Raw genomic sequence first — 8,968 nt, 5'->3', positions numbered from 1 at the left:
CCGCGATTGAGTCCCACATCAGGCTCCCTGCATGGAGCCTGCTTCTCCCTCTGACTGTGTCTCTGCCTCTCTCTGTGTCTTTCATGAATAAATAAAATCTTAAAAAAAAAAAAAACCAAAACAGAATGAAATGGGACAGGGTGAAGTTGGAGTTATTCTCTGAAAAATCCACACCTGTGTTTGGAGTTGACACATATAGTTCTTATGATCTCACCAGGAAAGTAAAAGTCTGTGCTCCTAGGAATGAAGACAGGGCAAGATTTCTCCACTTGAAAAAGGCTGTTTTAGGCTTTTCCTCTTTTGGAATTGCCTCACGTTCTCTCCTAACAAACCAAATCAGCCCTCTCTTCCCCAGGATTCTCGGGGGATTTACATCTGGTGTATGGAATGATTTGGATCCCCTAATCTGTCGCTGACCTCCTTTCTGCTGAGATAGACAAACGTGAGCCCTGAAAGGTGCACTAGGCAAAGGAAGCAATCATTTGTCAGTACACCCCTCCAACTTTTATCCTGCTTGCAAACAGACACCTTCATGGTACTCTTCATAAAAGTGAAAATTTCAGTGTTCTTGCTGGCTTCACTGGAATGTTCCATCCTGCTCCTTCGTGATGATCAAGCAACACACCATTCATTTAGTCCTGTGATTCACTTGAAAACTCTCACCAGGACTGATTCCTGTTTTGTCTTATAAGGTGCATTCATTGTACGTTTGCCATCCTTGGAGTACCCTGGCGAGTACGGTGACTGTGATGTGATTCTTTCAGAGTGCAGACTGTTTTCTGGCTGACCACAGCTCATGTTTTGTCTCCCACTGGGGCCTAGTCAGACAAGCTGTGTGTATACTTCTTGAGAAGGCTGATTGTTGTGAAAACCTTTGCCACATAAACAGAAACAAGGTATTGGCTCATTTAGATACCATCGCCAGCAACTTTTCTCTTATAACCTCTGAAACACAATTACATCAGCTCCAACATGTGACTGGGAAGAAGAAGCAGCTCAAAATCCATATAGTTAAGAATGAGGAGTACTTTCCAGGTTGGCAGGTGGCAAAGTGCCAAAATGCCTCGGGCACATCTGTCTTTGTCCCCAGTTCCTAAAGGATTCACAAGTTGAGTTTGGATCCAGCCTGGTAAAAGTGGTTCGTCCTGGAAGAAGCTGGAGTGATCCGTTTGGGGCACTCTCAGAGGCTTTTGTATTTCTGGAGCTAACCCAATGAGTAAGTATTGCTTTAGGACAGACCTAAATTAGTTAAAAGTCATTCATTTATTAATATTTATGAGTAGATATTATCCAAGGGCCAGGGACGCAAAGATAGATAAGACCCAATTACTGTCCCTAACAGCTCATGCAACAGGGTGAGGATCTAAGGGTGGGAAGACAGAAAGAAACACACAGATGTTAATAATACAAGAACCCCTTCCCCTACTTTTCCTTTTTTTAAAATGTGAAATATGCTCCGTCCTGCTATGGAAAGTAAAGGTTTAATTGATGCTTTCATTTAATCAGCAAACATTTGTTGAATGCCTGCTTTGTGCCAGGCCTAGGAAAATGTTGGGAAGACCAGAGAAGCACCCTCCCTATTCTGTCTTCACCCTTCTCCAACTGCCCTCTCAATGCCTCCCCTCGTGATGGATGCCAAAATCATGAGATGAGGCAGCAGCAACTTCTAATCCTTTCTGGGTCCAAAGAAGGACATCCCCTCCAAAAGGAACTTCAAACGTCATCAGATCTATGATGTAAGCATCACCTTCAACCTTGCCAGTCATTTGTATCCCCTGGCCTTTCTTGAAATGTACACATAGGTTTGCTCATGGCAGTGAGGCAGCATCGGAAAAAGGGAGAAACAGGACAACCAGAGCTCGGTAACTTTGCCAGTGACCACTTGCTTGCATCTCTGTTGGGTCGTCCTCTTTAGTGTACACAAGCCAAGGTTCAAAAATGAATGGAGGCTACTGAGGGTGGTGATAGGCATGGCCCAGGTGGCGTCAGGGTCTTATCTCCTTCCTTATCTGATACTCAGGGATGGTATCTGTACAAATGGTCCCTTAATACTTTATACCAAGCAGGTTTCTCTCTGCTGATGCTCTACTGAATCATGTAGAAAAAATGATAAACTGTTTGCATAAACGTAGATATTTCTTCTAGGTACTAAGGAGCTGTTTGAAATCATTTTATGGAACAGGAGGCTTGAAGTAGTTAAAAAAAAAGAGGTAGATCTTATCTGTAATATGAAATATTTCCAAAATATATAAGTGGGTTAGACAAGTAAGTTTGCAAAATAACATACGGTAGGATGGATATCACTTATGTTAAAAAAAAAAAAGAGGATGATAATGACAATGAAAATGATAATGACTATATTTTATAGTGCTTGCTATGTTCCAATGTTCTCAGTGCTTTACTAGATGAACTCATTTGATCCTCAAAATGACCCCATGAATTAGTTTTTATTTTTATTTCCCTAATAGAGATTTGGAAATTGGGGCAGGGAGAAGCTGAGTGTCTTGCCTCAAGTCACATAGCTAGGATTTAAACTGAGGCAGTTAGTGTACAGATTCTGGAACTTAAGCTTTGCGATATTTCTACAGGTACAGCCATATAAATATAAATGCTTAGAAAAAAGGTCAGAAAGATACACACTAAATGGCAACTCATTGGAGAGGAACCAAGAATTGGAGATGGGGCAGGGTCATTTAAAATATTCTCTTAGCTGAAATGTTTGAAGGTTGTTTTTGTTTTTGTTTTGCCCCGAAAGATAATGATTTCATGTTCCTTCTGTTAAATTTATTTCTCAACAATTGTTTAAATATTAAAAAAAAATCAATCTTGGGGGCACCTGGGTGGCTCAATGGGTTAAGCATCTGCCTTTGTCTCAGGTCATGATTCTGGAGTCCCAGGATGGAGCCCCATATTGTGCGCCCTGCTCAGTGGGGAGTCTGTTTCTCTCTCTCCTCCTCACCCTCCTCGTGCTCTCTCTCTCAAATAAATAAAATCTTTAAAAAAAAAAATCAATCTTGAAGTCAATGTGATTTTGACTAAAATTATTAGGTTATGCTCTTTTCCTAAATTCTATAGTAATTTTGATATTATTGAAAGCAGAAAAATTATGTTCATCTTTCGTCTTGGTCTGTCACATTACTTTTTTTAAAAAAATAATTTATTTATTTGAGAGAGAGAGAGAGAGCATGAGAGGGGGCAGGGGCAGAGGGAAAGGGAGAAGTAGACTCCTCACTGAGCAGGGAGCCCAATGTGGGGCTCAATCCCAGGACCCCGAGATCATGACCTGAATCAAAGGTAGATGCCCTACCAACTGAACCACCCACATGCCCTTGTTGCATGACTTCTGATGAAATCTTATTTCAGAGATTAGATGAAAGGTTATTTCAGATTTTATGTGGAACAATGGGAGGCATATTTCTAAAAGCACTGCATGCATTTCATAGTCAAAATGGTTTTCAAGTTCAGAAACTGAAGCCCAGGTGACCAGTGGGCTCAAGTATTAGGTATTGAACCAAATTAAAAAGGGATTTGTCATTTAATTACAAAAATGAAAAATTTTAAAGTTTCATGTATACTAATAGTTTGGAAATAGTAGGGTATTAGACTTCTCCAGAGAAACAGGCCAATAGGAGGCAGAGATAGAGATATATCTAAGTGTTTGAATATACAAATTCAGATATATCGCAATCTCTGAATATATAGAAATTAAATACTTATATGGAGAGAGATTCCTCTCTCTCTCTCTCTCTCTCTCTCTCTCAGAGATAAGGCAATGAGAGAATAGTTAATCTTAAAGAATTGTCTCAGACAATTGTGGGGGCTGGCAAGTCTGAAAGGGCTGGCTAGTCTGAAAGGGCTGGCGAGCTGGAAATTCAGGTAAGAGCTGATGTTGCAGTCTTGAGTCCAACATCTACAGGGCAGGTCAGCAGGCTGAAAACCCTGACAGGGTTTCCCACTGCAGTGTGAGGGCAGAGTTCTTTTCTTGGAGATGTCAGCCTTTGCTGTTAGGTCTTCCCCTGATTGGATAAGAGGCACCCACACTAGGAGGGTAATCTGTTTTTACTTACAGTCAATTGATTATAAGTGTTAATCACATAAATACCTTCACAGCAACATCTAGACTAGTGTTTGACCGGACAACCAGGCACTGGAGACGAGCCAAGTTGACACATAGTTAATCATTATGAGTAAATTCCAATTTGAACTGATTTCTGACTGCTTGAGAATATACATGTTAGAGATAATGTGAGTCTAGTGATTGTTTTCATTTAGGACGACTGAAATTTAAATTTAAGAGACTCAACAATTTGAGGAAAAAAAATTTTTTTTAAGATTTTATTTATTTATTCATGAGAGACACACAGAGAGAGGCAGAGACAAAGGCAGAGCGAGAAGCAGGCAGCCCCATGCGGGACTTAATCCTGGGGCACTACCTGAGCCAAAGGCAGACACTCAACCACTGAGCTGCCCAGATGCCCCGGGGAAAATCTTCGAATAGTACATTTGCAATATATTTAAGCCATTCTAATCACTAGTTTTGCTTAACACAAGTTGTGAGAGGATTCTGAATTATTTCACGGCAGTTGAGATAAGGTTAACTAAAAAAATGCACACAAAGCTGTGAAGCTAAATGGCAGATACACTGGTAAACTTGTAATCTAGCATTTTCAGTTTTGCTCCTAGGTAAAGATAGTTAACTTACGCATGGTGTGCTTACTGTTCTTCAGTGAAGGTGGTCAGTCATGAGGTGTTTCTGGTTTAGTATAATCAGTCAATCCTGTCTCTGACATCTCATCTACAGATTAATAAAGTTATGCAAATGATTTCAGGATAACCTCCACCTCACAAGTTTAAATTCTAAATAAATTATGAATTGGGCATGTGAGAATATTAATAAAGGTGGATCTAGGGCTCCTGGCATTCCTGCTGAACTTTAATATTGCATTGATGCTCTGTTACTAATGTAATACTATGTTACTAATAAATGGTGGGAAAGCTAGTAAACATTTTTCAGATTTAGGACTATAGATTTAATTAACAAAAGGTTATTCAGATTTTCACTTTAAATAAAAATAAATTATATACCACCTAAAAAAGATACTTCAAATGTGTTTCCACCACCACAAAACAAGTGGAAGAAGGGAATAATGTGGAGTATGTGTCACGGAGTGGGTGGTGGCCCTTATCTTATTTCTCACCTTTGAGGTAGGTGTTATTGGTTCCTTTTACAAATAAGGAAGATTAGGCTCAGAGAAGTTCAGAAATTTGCTCAAGGTCACCAGACCTCCTTTGAGGCCTAAACTCATTCCACCATAGGCACAGCTGAAACAGAAGGAAGCAAAATGCTTGCTCCTGCATTTCTTACATAAGAAAGGTGATTTATTCCTATCTTATCTTGCTTTTGTCTCATTTTTCACTGTTAGCATAGGTTTTAGGGGCAAAGGTCTTCCTCTACAAATAAGGCATTTTTACCTAGGCAAGTGCAAGTAGGTTGGACTGTTTTCATTTTATTTTTATCACATTGCAGTTTGTTTTTGGCAAGATCAGTTCAACTTGTTTCTTTCTAAATTACCACTGTGATGAGTAGCTCTGTATTGGGTGTAGTGGGGATAGAGGCGGGGGTTGGGAGGTACAGAGTGGAGGGAGCAAAGAACTCCTTGGGTAAGATTTCAAAAGCACTGATGGGGATCCCTGGGTGGCGCAGCGGTTTGGCGCCTGCCTTTGGCTCAGGGCGCGATCCTGGAGACCCGGGATCGAATCCCACATTGGGCTCCCGGTGCATGGAGCCTGCTTCTCCCTCTGCCTATGTCTCTGCCCCTCTCTCTCTCTCTCTCTCACTGTGTGCTTATCATAAATAAATAAAAATTAAAAAAAAAAAAGCACTGATGTTTTGTTATAAGGGGTGGGGGGAATGGAAGTCTTTTTTTTTCCTTTGGTCACCCCTTCCATACAGCCTGTACTCTGTAGCTGTTGCCCAACAACTTTGATTAGATAGGCATTCAGGTAGGGTTGCACTGTGGTGCTCGAGCTTTCATCCACTTGTGCCATGAAGATAAATCTGTAATTTGCAGACATAAAGTATTGCTAGATTTTTAAGACTGCATAGTTCTGCCTTTCAATTGTATTCATAAGCTGAAATGGGAAATGGTACTAGAGAGCACCTAGTCCAGTTGTTTCCCAACATTTTTTCTGTAGCACAAGACTTCAAATTCTTATTTGCAAGCCCAAAAAGCAAAGCCAAGAAGAGGCGCTGCCTCATGCAATTCCTAGGCTCTCTTCTGAGTCTTTAAAAAGGTTTCTTTGGAGCCCCTGTTTTAAAACTATTGGTATTAGTCTACCCTCTCATTTTACAATTTTTTTCTAACAAAAAACATTTTGAATCAACACTATGTGTCTGGCACTGTACTCAGTTTGGGAAAAATTGGGCCTAAGATAGGAGTATGCTCTGGTCCCTAGCTTATCTGGGGAGATGGCTAATTAAAACACAATAGTACATCATTGATACAAATGTAGCTGTGATATTACAGAGGTATGGAATGGGGGGGGAGGCTCCCTAATTCTTTGTAGGGGCATTGAGTTGAGTCTAAGCCTGAGTCTCTAAGGCTGAACACATTATCTAGGAGGGTGGTTAATTTGGGAAGGTGTGGAGGACAATCTAATTCAGACTGAAGAATGGGGTGAGTAAGTAGCGAGGGGCATATTCTGGAAGATACAAGTTGGTTTAGGTAACAGGTAGTGCTGTGGGAATTGAAGAGAGCATAAACCCGATTCTTTAGAAAACAGGAAACCTTAAGGAAATGAGGTGAAATTTACATTTCGATTGCCAAACAGGGACTATGAACCTGATGAGAACAAGGTAGGTTGGAAGTCAGGAAACTATAGCAGTGATTCTCTGACAAAGAACGTTTAAGAGTAGGAGCAAGTTTAGGGGGAAAATGATGCATTCATTTTGAGGTTCCAGGTAGAGATGTCCAGCATGACTGGATGGATACCTGTCCAAAGCCTTGAAGAACACACTATGATCCTATATATAGAAAGGGACTGGAGAGATGAAGGAAAAGGTAAAGTTTGCCTAACTCTTGATTTTTGCTTATTTTCTTAATCCTTTTCTATACACTGCACATATGTTATGTTTATAATCAGGGAAAAGCATAGTTTAGCTTTTAAATTGATTTAGCTTCCAAATTTTGTTTCTCTATTTTCTTTACCCATATATGTGTGAATGTAGCTAACGCCTTGTCCAAAAGCATCTTACTTCGGAGAGTTGAGCTCACCCTCAGTCCCTCAAAGTTCCACACTGCCTGCAGAGTGAGTTTCGCACGTCTTCACCAGAGACGTTTGCAAAGGCTTGTGAGACGCAACTTAACAATGCAGACCTGGGCGGTATCTCCAGGTGCAGTAGAGTGGTAATCTTGGAAAGTCCTGACTCAGAATACTGCTACCTTCTCACTGCCATAAGAACGCAGCTAGGTGTGAGCTGGCTTCTAGGCATGCTTCCCTGTGAGAGCTGAGGTCAGGGCAGAACCCTCCCGCATCCTGCCTGACTGTAGACGTAGCTGCTAACATCCTTATGTTAGGTGCTGGGAGAGGTTGGGGGAATAGCATGTGTTTTCCAATGGCCTTCTTCAATCAGAGTGTAGCTAGGTTCCAACTCCCATGCCCGAGTGGGTAGCAGACAACCAGATTGGCACCATACCATATATGGAAAGTCCTGCATTTTCACAAAAAATTCTATTTGGAAATCATACTATGTAGCCATCAAAATCATGCTTTTAAAATAAATATGCAAGTATTTACCAGTCTTCTTGCACCAAATTTCGTGATTTGGTTTATTTAGTTATGTCCTATGCAGATGAGAGTCATAGAAAAATCTCAAGAATAAACCAGAGTGTTTATGGCATGTCAAGTGTTCTCTTGAATGTAGTACTCACAGGCAAATGTTCTCAGTTACTAGTGATGGTAGCACAAATGTGAAGCTGAAATCTAGCTCGGGGTCTCCTCAAAGTTTGACTCACAGGACTGTGGTAAGAAGACACAGCCTTTTATGACATGGCTCGAGAATGATGATTCTTGCCTAAAAACAGTAAAGAAAAGTTGGGTGGTCTTTATTTGAACCTTCTTGTCACAACAAATAGATCATAATCTGTTATTAAAATCTACCAAACTGAGAGCTGACCTTAGTGGGACACATACGCAAAAGCTAACTTTGAAAATTTGCTATTTAAAAAAAATTTTTTTGAGAGAGCAAGGGAGCAAGCGCAGGTGCATGTGAGTGAGGGTTGAGGGGGGTGGAGGGAAGCAGATGCCCCACTGAGTATGGAGCCAGACCGTGGTCTTGATCCCATAACCCCAAGATCAGAAACTGAGCTAAATCAAATTGGACACTTATCCGACTGAGCCACCCAGGTGCCCCAAGCATTTGCTACATTTAATTGATTAGAGGAAAAGAACCATCACTATAATATTCGATGACTCATTTCAATTATGCTCACATCAACTTACCAACTTTATGTATCTATTTATAGATCTATTATTACCAGATTATTCTGATCCATAAAAACTCTAAGGTTATACACGGTGTTAACAAGCCAATGACATACATTTCTAGCAGCTTGCTGCACTTTTCAGTTATTAACAGAAGTAAATGGAATAATAAATGGATAAGGGGTCTGATTCATCAAGTTTTCAAAAGAACAGTTTTCTCCAGTACTAGTTCAATATATTAACTTTAGCTTTCCAGATTATAGGTAGAAGTAGGTATAGAGTTGGATTCTGCAGATTTCAAAAAATGGCAGGTAGAATTACTGTCAGGAAAATATGAAGAAGCCTTCACATAATGGTCGAAGTTTTAAAAAGTTGATCTGTAGCTGAATGGGTTCATTTCCTAATGGAGAGAAACGGAGTAGTACACACAGTATAGATTTGAGAAACATGCCAACTTTGAGATGCTATCAAAAGACAAAAATCT

This window comes from Canis lupus, chromosome 19 (assembly GCF_011100685.1).
Source record: "Canis lupus familiaris isolate Mischka breed German Shepherd chromosome 19, alternate assembly UU_Cfam_GSD_1.0, whole genome shotgun sequence".
Classification (NCBI taxonomy): Eukaryota; Metazoa; Chordata; class Mammalia; order Carnivora; family Canidae; genus Canis; species Canis lupus.
Note: the sequence above shows the minus strand (reverse complement) of the source record.